This window comes from Bolinopsis microptera, chromosome 3, assembly GCF_026151205.1.
Source record: "Bolinopsis microptera isolate Bmic1 chromosome 3, MBARI_Bmic_1.0, whole genome shotgun sequence".
NCBI lineage: Eukaryota > Metazoa > Ctenophora > Tentaculata > Lobata > Bolinopsidae > Bolinopsis > Bolinopsis microptera.
The window spans coordinates 11,337,038-11,347,172 of NC_087074.1; positions in this window are offsets into that span (position 1 = coordinate 11,337,038).

The following is a 10,135-nucleotide window of genomic DNA, read 5'->3' on the forward strand; positions in this document are numbered from 1 at the left end:
CGACCAGGTTAGTGGCAGCATTGAAAAAGCGCTTATAAGCGCTTTCTAATTTTTGCCAACCAGGCCATGGGTGATAGAAAAAGCGGTAGAAAAGCGATCATAAGCGCTTTTAAATCCTGATTCTGCCGGTGACCCCAGGTTGCACAGAAAAGCACTTATAACTATAAGCGGGCACACTGATTTCCAGTTCTGACCAGGTTAAGGGGAAATGAGAAATCGCTTATAAGCGCAGCATTAAAAAAGCGCTAATGAGCGCTTTTTAATTCCGGGCACTCCCCCGTTCCGACCAGGTTAGTGGCAGCATTGAAAAAGCGCTTATAAGCGCTTTCTAATTCTTGCCAACCAGGCCATGGGTGATAGGAAAAGCGGTAGAAAAGCGATCATAAGCGCTTTCAATTCCGGGCACACCCCTGTTCCGAACAGGTTAGGGGCAGCATTGAAAAAACGCTTATAAGCGCTTTATAATTCTTGCCAACCAGGCCATGGGTGATAGAAAAAGCGGTAGAAAAGCGATCATAAGCGCCTATAAGCGCTTTTAAATCCTGACTCTGCCGGTGCACCCCAGGTTGCTCAGAAAAGCACATGAAAGTTCCAACCAGGTTAAGGGGAATTGAGAAATCGCTTATATGCGCTTTTAAATTCCGGGCACTACCCCGTCCGACCAGGCTAGGGGCAGCATCGAAAAAGCGCTTATAAGCGCTTTTTAATTCCTGCTCACCTGGCCATGGATGATAGGAAAAGCGGTAAAAGCGGTGAAATAGCGATGAATTAGCCGTTATAAGCGATTTCTAAAAAACCGCTTATAATCGATTATAAGCGGTTATAAGATGTAATATAGCGTTTTCCTGACTCAATTTTAAAAGCGCTTATAAGCGCTTTATTTGCGCTTTACAAACAGCTAAATTGCACCCCAATTATAAGCGCTTATAATCGCTTATAAATGGTTCAAAAAAGCGCCTACGAATCGCTTATCCGGCCAACCGCTTATCCACCCGTTTTTGGCGCCAATCCTACTGGAAAACCGCTTTCAAATCGCTCAGCGACGCTAGTAAGCGCTTAAAAGCGCTTATAAGCGCTTTTAAATTCAAAAAAGCGCGTTTTTGAATTATGACACCAATTATAGTCGATTATAAGCGATTTTTTTTGAACCGTTTATAATCGTAAAAAAAGCGATTGTAAACGGTTTTTTTTTTAAAAAGCGCCGAAAAAGCGCTCAATAAGCGATTATCGGCGACGATCATAAAATATCGTTTATGGAAACTTGCCTTTTAATCTGTCATTCACAGCACTATATAGTACAATCATATGACACGTTAACAAAGTTTTGAAATTTTATCAGACACGCGCTTGTGGGATTTCAATCTGTCTTTGGCATGCAATCTGTCTTTCTTTGCATTCCTTGTATCCCTATGATAACAGTACCACCACTAGTTATTTTATCTCCTTTTGATTGAAGATTGATCACACGATATGCTCACAGTTCACACATCTTTTTTCCATATCGTACTGCCACTGGTACATATGATTTTTAATTTAAAGAAAGATTTTTTTCAGCAATTACATAGTTAGATAGTTTCATATTTTAGTTGTGATATTCTTAGTATATTCCACCCTGTTACCTCTGTCAGCATGTTTCTTAGTATATTCTGCACCCTGTTACCTCTGTCAGCATGTTTCTTAGTATATTCCACCCTGTTACCTCTGTCAGCATGTTTCTTAGTATATTCCACCCTGTTACCTCTGTCAGCATGTTTCTTATTATATTCCACCCTGTTACCTCTGTCAGCATGTTTCTTAGTATATTCCACCATGTTACCTCTGTCAGCATGTTTCTTAGTATATTCCATCCTGTTACCTCTGTCTGCATGTTTCTTAGTATATTCCACCATGTTACCTCTGTCAGCATGTTTCTTAGTATATTCCACCCTGTTACCTCTGTCAGCATGTTTCTTAGTATATTCCACCCTGTTACCTCTGTCAGCATGTTTCTTAGTATATTCCACCATTTTACCTCTGTCAGCATGTTTCTTAGTATATTCCACCCTGTTACCTCTGTCAGCATGTTTCTTAGTATATTCCACCCTGTTACCTCTGTCAGCATGTTTCTTAGTATATTCCACCATTTTACCTCTGTCAGCATGTTTCTTAGTATATTCCACCCTGTTACCTCTGTCTGCATGTTTCTTAGTATATTCCACCCTGTTACCTCTGTCTGCATGTTTCTTAGTATATTCCACCCTGTTACCTCGGTCAGCATGTTTCTTATTATATTCCATCCTAGTACCGCGCCGATCTGTCTGCATGTTTATACTTGACTACGCGATAATAAGCTGTTAGACAGTTATAAGTCTACCAGAAAAATCATGAAACCCAACACATTCCAACTTTGTGGAAAGAATCCCTTGGAATCTTTCTCCCAAAGCCTGGAAAAACTGACTACAACCAACCAAAATCATTTCGTACTATCACCCTTTCTCCTCTGATGTTAAAACTACAGGAGAAGGTGATACTGTGGCATATGCAACACGACCTTAATATCGCTAAAGACATCAACAAACGACAATTTGGCTTTAAGAAGGGATGTTCAACCGAAGTAGCCCTTCATAAAGTTACTCACACCATCGAGCGCAGGATAGCTAAGAAGGGATATGTCTTAGGAGTCTTTCTAGATATAGAGGGAGCTTTTGATAATGTCTCTTTCAAGGCTATTTCTGACGCTATCAAGACCACGAAAGTGGACCCGGCCACAGCACAATGGATTATGAACATGGTAACTAACAGATTCATCACATTAAATCATAAGGATAAGTCGAAAAGGGTTCGGATCCGGAGAGGGTGCCCCCAAGGTGGCATCCTTTCCCCTTTCCTTTGGAACCTGGTAGTCGATGATCTCCTGGCCTACACCGCAAGAGACATACCAGGTTATCTGCAAGCTTTTGCAGATGATCTGCTTTCTCTAGCGGAGGGGAATGATTTAGACATCATCTGGAACAGAACACGCAAAACCATCAACACAATAGAAAAATGGTGCCAAACCAAAGATCTATCCATAAGCGCACTCAAAACACAAATAGTCATGTTTACCTGGAATAAGAAATGGACACTTAGACCTGTGGTGGTGGGTAACACCACTATAGGTCTATCCAAATCTGCCAAATTCCTAGGAGTGACCCTCGACAGCAAGCTCAATTTCAATGAACATATCACCAATACCACCAAAAAAGCTACGGCATCCCTTATGCAATGTAGAAGAGCTGTCGGCCCCACTTGGGGTATGAGCCCTAAAACATGCAAATGGATGTACACCGCTGTCATCAGACCTATTCTATCATACTGCTGTAGTATATGGATTAGGGCAACCCAAACAGACACCAACGCGAGGAAGTTCAAACGAGTTCAGGCATTGGCATTGAGAATGATGTCTGGTGCCATGCCTAGTACTCCCTTCATCGCACTGAACCACCTCACTAACACTCCAGATATCATACTTTTCCTGAGAGGTGAAGCAGCAAAGGGCACAGCCAGGCTTCAAGCATATGGAAGCCTAACCCTCGAAACTATCGCCCCCAGAAAAGGTACCATCACAACTCACACCACTATCAACAAACAATTCATGGTAGACCTCAACATACCACCCAAAGCAGAGAGAGACCTATCTATACCAACCATGATGCTTGATCGACGCTTCACGGTCACCACTCCTGGAGCTGACAACATGGAATATAGAGGCTCACTCCAAAACACCATCGACAACATCCCCAGTGAAACCATCACCTGCTACACAGACGGGTCACGCACAGACTCAGGTAGCGGGGCTGGTTATATTATCACCACAGACAACAACAACACTACACTAGATGAAAGATCATTCAAGCTTCCTGATTATTGCACCGTTTATCAAACAGAACTCACTGCCATCATCGAAGCTTGTAAATATCTATCAACTTACACAAACACACATATCATCATATGGTCAGACAGTCTCTCCTCTATTCAAGCTATATCCTCACCTTCAACGAGGAGTAGAACTACTAGAGACTGCTACGACACCCTCAATACACTCGGATCCACTAACACCTTAGAGATCAGATGGATAGCAGCACACATCGGATTGTGGGGTAATGAAAAAGCAGACGAGCTGGCCAAAAATGGCACAACCAGTGAATCCACTTTGAATTGCCCAATTCCACAATCTTACATCAAACGCCTGATCAACGACAAAGTCACAAAACTTAATCAAGAATCATGGATTACTAATGGTCCCAGACACACTAAACTGACACTTGGACATAAAAACATCAACATCATCAAAAATCTCAACACTACACTCAGTAACAACAGACAAAATTACAGAACTGCAGTGCACCTCATCACGGGACATTGTGGCCTCAACAAACACCTACACACCATTCACAAATCAGACACAAGTGCTTGTCCTAAATGCGGCGACGGAGAGGAGACTGTCTCACACTTTCTCGGACAGTGCCCGGCTATTGCCCAAATAAGAGGTCAATATTTCCGGGACTACTACCTCTCTGTCAATGACATATTCGACAACCAACACATCTCCAACATCTCGTGGGCCAACCAGGCCCAGCCTCTCTTTAAAAAAAAAAATGTTTCTTAGTATATTCCACCCTGTTACCTCTGTCTGCATGTTTCTTAGTATATTCCACCCTGTTACCTCTGTCAGCATGTTTCTTAGTATATTCCACCCTGTTACCTCTGTCTGCATGTTTCTTAGTATATTCCACCCTGTTACCTCGGTCAGCATGTTTCTTATTATATTCCATCCTAGTACCGCGCCGATCTGTCTGCATGTTTATACTTGACTACGCGATAATAAGCTGTTAGACAGTTATAAGTCTACCAAGCTGATCTAAAGTCTGAGTTGGACTAAAAGTTGGCACCCAGCGGTCCAACTGTTATACTACAGACAAAACGCTCAGCGAAAAGAGTTGATCATTTTTATTATTTCTTTTTTTGTCTACTTTTCGCTCATATCGTAATTTTGTCATTTGAGCAATTACTTACCCCGACTCACACCGCATGTTTCTACTTTGAGCTATTTCCGCCCAGTAATTCATGTTTTATTTAGGCAACAAAGGCACCATTTTATCATTTTTTAAAATTATTCAATAGCGCAACGTTTTTGATTTCCTTGGCAAAACTACACATAAAAATGCTAAAACTGTAGGGCAAATTGTGTGCAGACTCTGTAACCGCAGTAATAAAATGATGCCTTCTGTTTGTTTGTTTGTAGGATTGGGTCTGGTAAGTCTACATAACACACTTCTACAATGCAAATTGAAGATGTAGCATAAACGCGATTGCGCCGCCGTGGTATCATTAATATTAGTAGTATCTGCAATGAAAAAGAAAAATTCACAATTTATACATTTTCGATTCCATTACGCTTCAATAGCGACCACAGCACCAAAACCGCATTTACGCAAAGGCTTTGTGCCATCGCTTTGTTGTGTAACCCTGGAAAATGTGGCCTCTAGTTCCTCTGAAAGCAATATTAATCCGAATCAAGCATTAGAATCAAGCTTGATCCTTGATAACCCAACTGTTTTCACTAACCACTTACGAGGTTGAGAAATTGCTTGATGCTTTAACTTAAGTTTAACGAAACGGGTTTAATTGTTAAGCTGGTAATTTGTTCCGTACACAATCTGCTCTCTCTACCTGGAGCCTTAGCAATGAAACTTAGTAAATTATTGCATTGATTCAAACGTTTTCACGTGACATCGTCACGGTCACATAACCTGTTTGAGCAGCTTTAAATGCTCGAACGTTCGGAGAAACCTTGCAAGCAACCCAAGAAACTTGTCGATATCATGATCTCCAGACTAAGTTTTAATTACCTGACCGTTTCAGTTAGTTCAGCCAGCAATGGCCGTTTACTTTTTTAGCTTAAATAATGAGATTTTGTTAGCTCTCATATTTGTTTATAGTTTGGCTAATAAAAGTGCTGAGAGGATGAGTTTAATAATATTCATGATGGCTGGATCATCAGAAAGTTCGTTCTTATAGTTTAATTTCACATTCAGTTGAAGAGCTTGCACACTGCCCAATTTGTATCTGTAGTTCTTGTGATCCTAGCGTTATCTGTTTATTTGTGCATAAGTTTATCTCTTCGAAAGATATAGACCAACCTTTACTTGACAATCTGACTTTGATTCACCGCTATACTGATAGCTAGCACCTGGTACATGAAACATGAAGTTAATTGCTTTATAGACCATGTTACCTGTACGATGGAAAGTATTAATATAGCAGGGTGGTCTGTAAGCTGCGGGCTGCCCCTGTCACGTGAACCACCACCTCTACTATCCTGCCTTCAAGAAACAAACCATCTTATTATGTTTTGCAGATTCAACAAGAATACTTGGAAGACATAATATTTGTTTTGACAAGATGGGACAATTCTATTTTTGATTTGATTGGTATGATTTTCTTGCTGATCAAAACATTTTTAGGATACCAAACAATCGAGCGTGCACCAGAATTGAGAATCAGTGCAATGTCCAGATTGACTCCTATAGGCTATAAGACAATAAAGCAATTGGATTTGGACGAACCTTTATTGTGCTGATCCTTATAGTTATAAAGGGGGCCAAAAATCACATATAGACATATGGTGGGATTTATATTATATTGACATACGTTGCATGCCACTTTTCGCGCGCGAAGCCGAATATTATCTTTGATATTGGGATACGAAACATGTATCAAATATTTTATACGTCTGAACTTTGCCATTTTTTGTGGTCTTTCAGCCTTAGTATCCACATTTAGACAGATATAAAGCTATAACTTACAGAGAATATGTTGTTTAGGCCGAAATCTATCAAATTTGGCGTGTATGCCCGAATATGGGCAAATGGTTTTTGGCTTATAACTCAGTCATTTTTTGTCTAATCTTGATGATATTTCATAAACTAGTTCAGGAGACCACTAACTACAAGTAAACCTGGATTTTGGGCATGTTCAGGGTATTTGGCCAAATTTTGCCAAATTTGGACCAAATATGGGCATGGCTGCCCCGCGGACACCGTTCGGGGTCCAAGTATTTGGGTCAACTACTATCTCGAAATCAAGTTTCCTAAAGAAATACCCATTGGCCCCCCCCCCCCCCCTGGATTTATTCCAGGCTTTATATAATGTATAATGTATATACGATTTAAATACGGTCGCTAAAGAAATATAATCAGTAGCTGAATTGTTCGTAGGTTAAAAGTTTTGAGGTACAAAATATGAAATATCATATTGGACTTCTTGATATTGCATTTTTAGGGATCCTAATGAGATGATTTTGACTGTGTTTGATCAAATCAGTAGTTTGGCAAGTTATAAACTCGTCGAAATTTGTCCTTGCGCCACTTTCTTGCATATGTTCACGACCATGTCACTGGTTAAAAACGGTTTGTATATGTAACCAGATAAAAGTAAAGAAATAATCAACATTAACTCTTATTTACTTACTTATGGATATACTTGAAAAAGTATCCTCCTAGTTGTTGGAGTGGCCTGCACCACACAGTAACTCCTTTTCCCGATGTATGAGACCTCTTCAATGAACTCTGTATGTTGCTTGATTTTCTGCTGCTTCTATTGTGATACCATTGAGTATTGACACCTGTGAAAAGAGCTGCATCCTCAAGGACACAATATGATAACCAGATCTTGCGTGGTCTGCCTCTAAATCTACCTACCTCTAGCTGCTCGTTCAAAACTATCAACAGGGGCGATGTTGGTCCGCTTGAGTACGTCATCGTTAGATACATAATTGTCCCAATTGATATTCAGGATTCTTCTCAAGCATCTTTGATGGAACATGAAAATATTTTAGGTGCACCTCAAATATTTTCATCCGCGTCTGAGTGGTATTCCATACCTCACTTCGTCTGAGTGGCATACCTCACTTCATACCTCACTTCCATCAATCCGTATAGATCCAGGTTTGAGTTGGTGTCTTAATTTTACTGAGCAGCTGAGCTGATAGAATGCCCCAGAGGCCTTTGGAATGCAAGCTGAGAATTCTTCTCTAGCCAAGTTAAACAGGTGTCCAATATAAGAAGACATATGAGCGGAACTTTAGGTCGAGTCCAGTATAACAGGTGTGCAACAACAAGCAATGAAATTCACATCACAGTTTCTAGAAATAAATAAACTTACTTTAAATTATAGGTGCTGACAGTTCGCCATGCTGTCAAGCAATCAACTAGATTACCGTAAGTTAAACAGCAGCTCCTAGACAAGACACTAATCTTTACACCGCTACTAGTTCAGCTGCTATGGTACGTACTTGTTAGATTCAATGTTAGACTCACTGTACCATTCACATTTCACCTATTACTAATATTATTCAGTGTGTTACGTACTTATATAGAGTTGGATGCTATTCGAATATATTTTTTCTCTATCGAAACCTTGGTTTATGATTTTCCACAACTCGAAAATTAGCAAAGAACAATTATCAGAGCAGTTTAGTTGTTTATGAACATTTCCACCTAGTGAATGCCGAATGAAGCAGCATTTGCTAAACTTATACTAGGCGTAGTCTCAGCCGTGTACTTACAATCACGGCGATTAGATCCAAGAACAAAATTATAATCGTACCAGCTAAAATCTGGGCATTATCATACCTTGCATCAATATCATTGAGAATGCATGCTTTCAGTATCAGATTTAATATTAATATCGATTTGTTTGACTTTGAAGTTAAATCCCCCGAAGTTTCCAGACACTACGAATGTTACGAGAATATGGTGATCACTTCATACAATATGTAGTGCAAGTAATATATCGGGATTTATATGGATCACAGATTCACAGTGCATAATATATTGATGAGGTATGACAGAATGTTTAAAAATCAAAATGAGCTACACCTCATTCACCAAATGAATAACTTGTCATAATGAATTGAAAACTTTTCAATGTACTTAGATGAAAGATGCTTCCCTTTAACAGTATAGTACTCTGTCTCACCTTTTTTTTCACAGGACTACTAAAATCTGACGTTCTTGTCTTACTTACCTCGAGTAGAGTATCTAAAAGGTTTTGGCGCTGTTGTTATAAAAGTACTTGCAATGGTAGCTTGGCTTGGTTGGTGTTGCAAATCGGAGTTCCCGTTATATGGATGGTTGGTGATATTATGGTTAATGGGACATATTTTTGCTAATATCAGTATTTGCATTTTACAGCATGGCAGTCCTGAAGCGTACAGTTTCATGCTCTTATTAACTAAGACCTTGACAACAAATCATGATAATTGTTTATTTGTAATATCAATAAGATTCTACATGGGTCACTACTCACTAGGTACTAAAAAGCATTTCACGGACAGCACCGGAGCTCCGTGATTCTGGACACTTTTCATTGATTTAAACTGAGTTTAATAACATTACCAACTATTAATCACATTTCATATTCAAACCTATTATAGCGTCAACAGATTTTCTAGGGTTTCCACGCTATCAGACTATCTTAAGCTTACGGTTTTTACTATTTTAGTCTTAAATACGGCAAACGAATGTGTAATCATCGATTAACGAGCACTTAGTCTATTTAGTGGCAATGTAAAAAACTGCATACCGAGAAATACGATTAGGTGGGACCTATGATGAGAAGTACGTACTCGTTTAGGGGGGGGCAAAGTACGTCTTGTAGCAACTTGAAAAGTCCGACTCATTTCGACGTACGACTTTAGATAGAAATTTTTTGTTTTTGGAATTATTATCTGGGGCCGTTGTAAAATGTAATTATTTCCGATGTTTAGAGAAAAAATCCGTTCGCGGAACAAAATAACACACCAATTCTTAAGTCAGAGCACGCATTATAAATAAAAAAATATTCTACAAAATTACTAGGACGATTTACTTATTTAAACAGCTTGTTCCTCTAACAGTTATCTTTAAGTTAATTCGAGATTGGAATATGAAACACACGTTTTTTAAAACGCTCAATATTTGCCGTAAACAAGCGATTTAGAACTCTTCCATGGATTTCTAGAAGGAGAACTTTTCAGTAGATTGAAAAGTTACGTTTACGATACGAGTAAATTGAAAAGTCCGACTCATTCGTACTTCTCATCTTAGTTAGTGACTGCAGACAGACTACTACT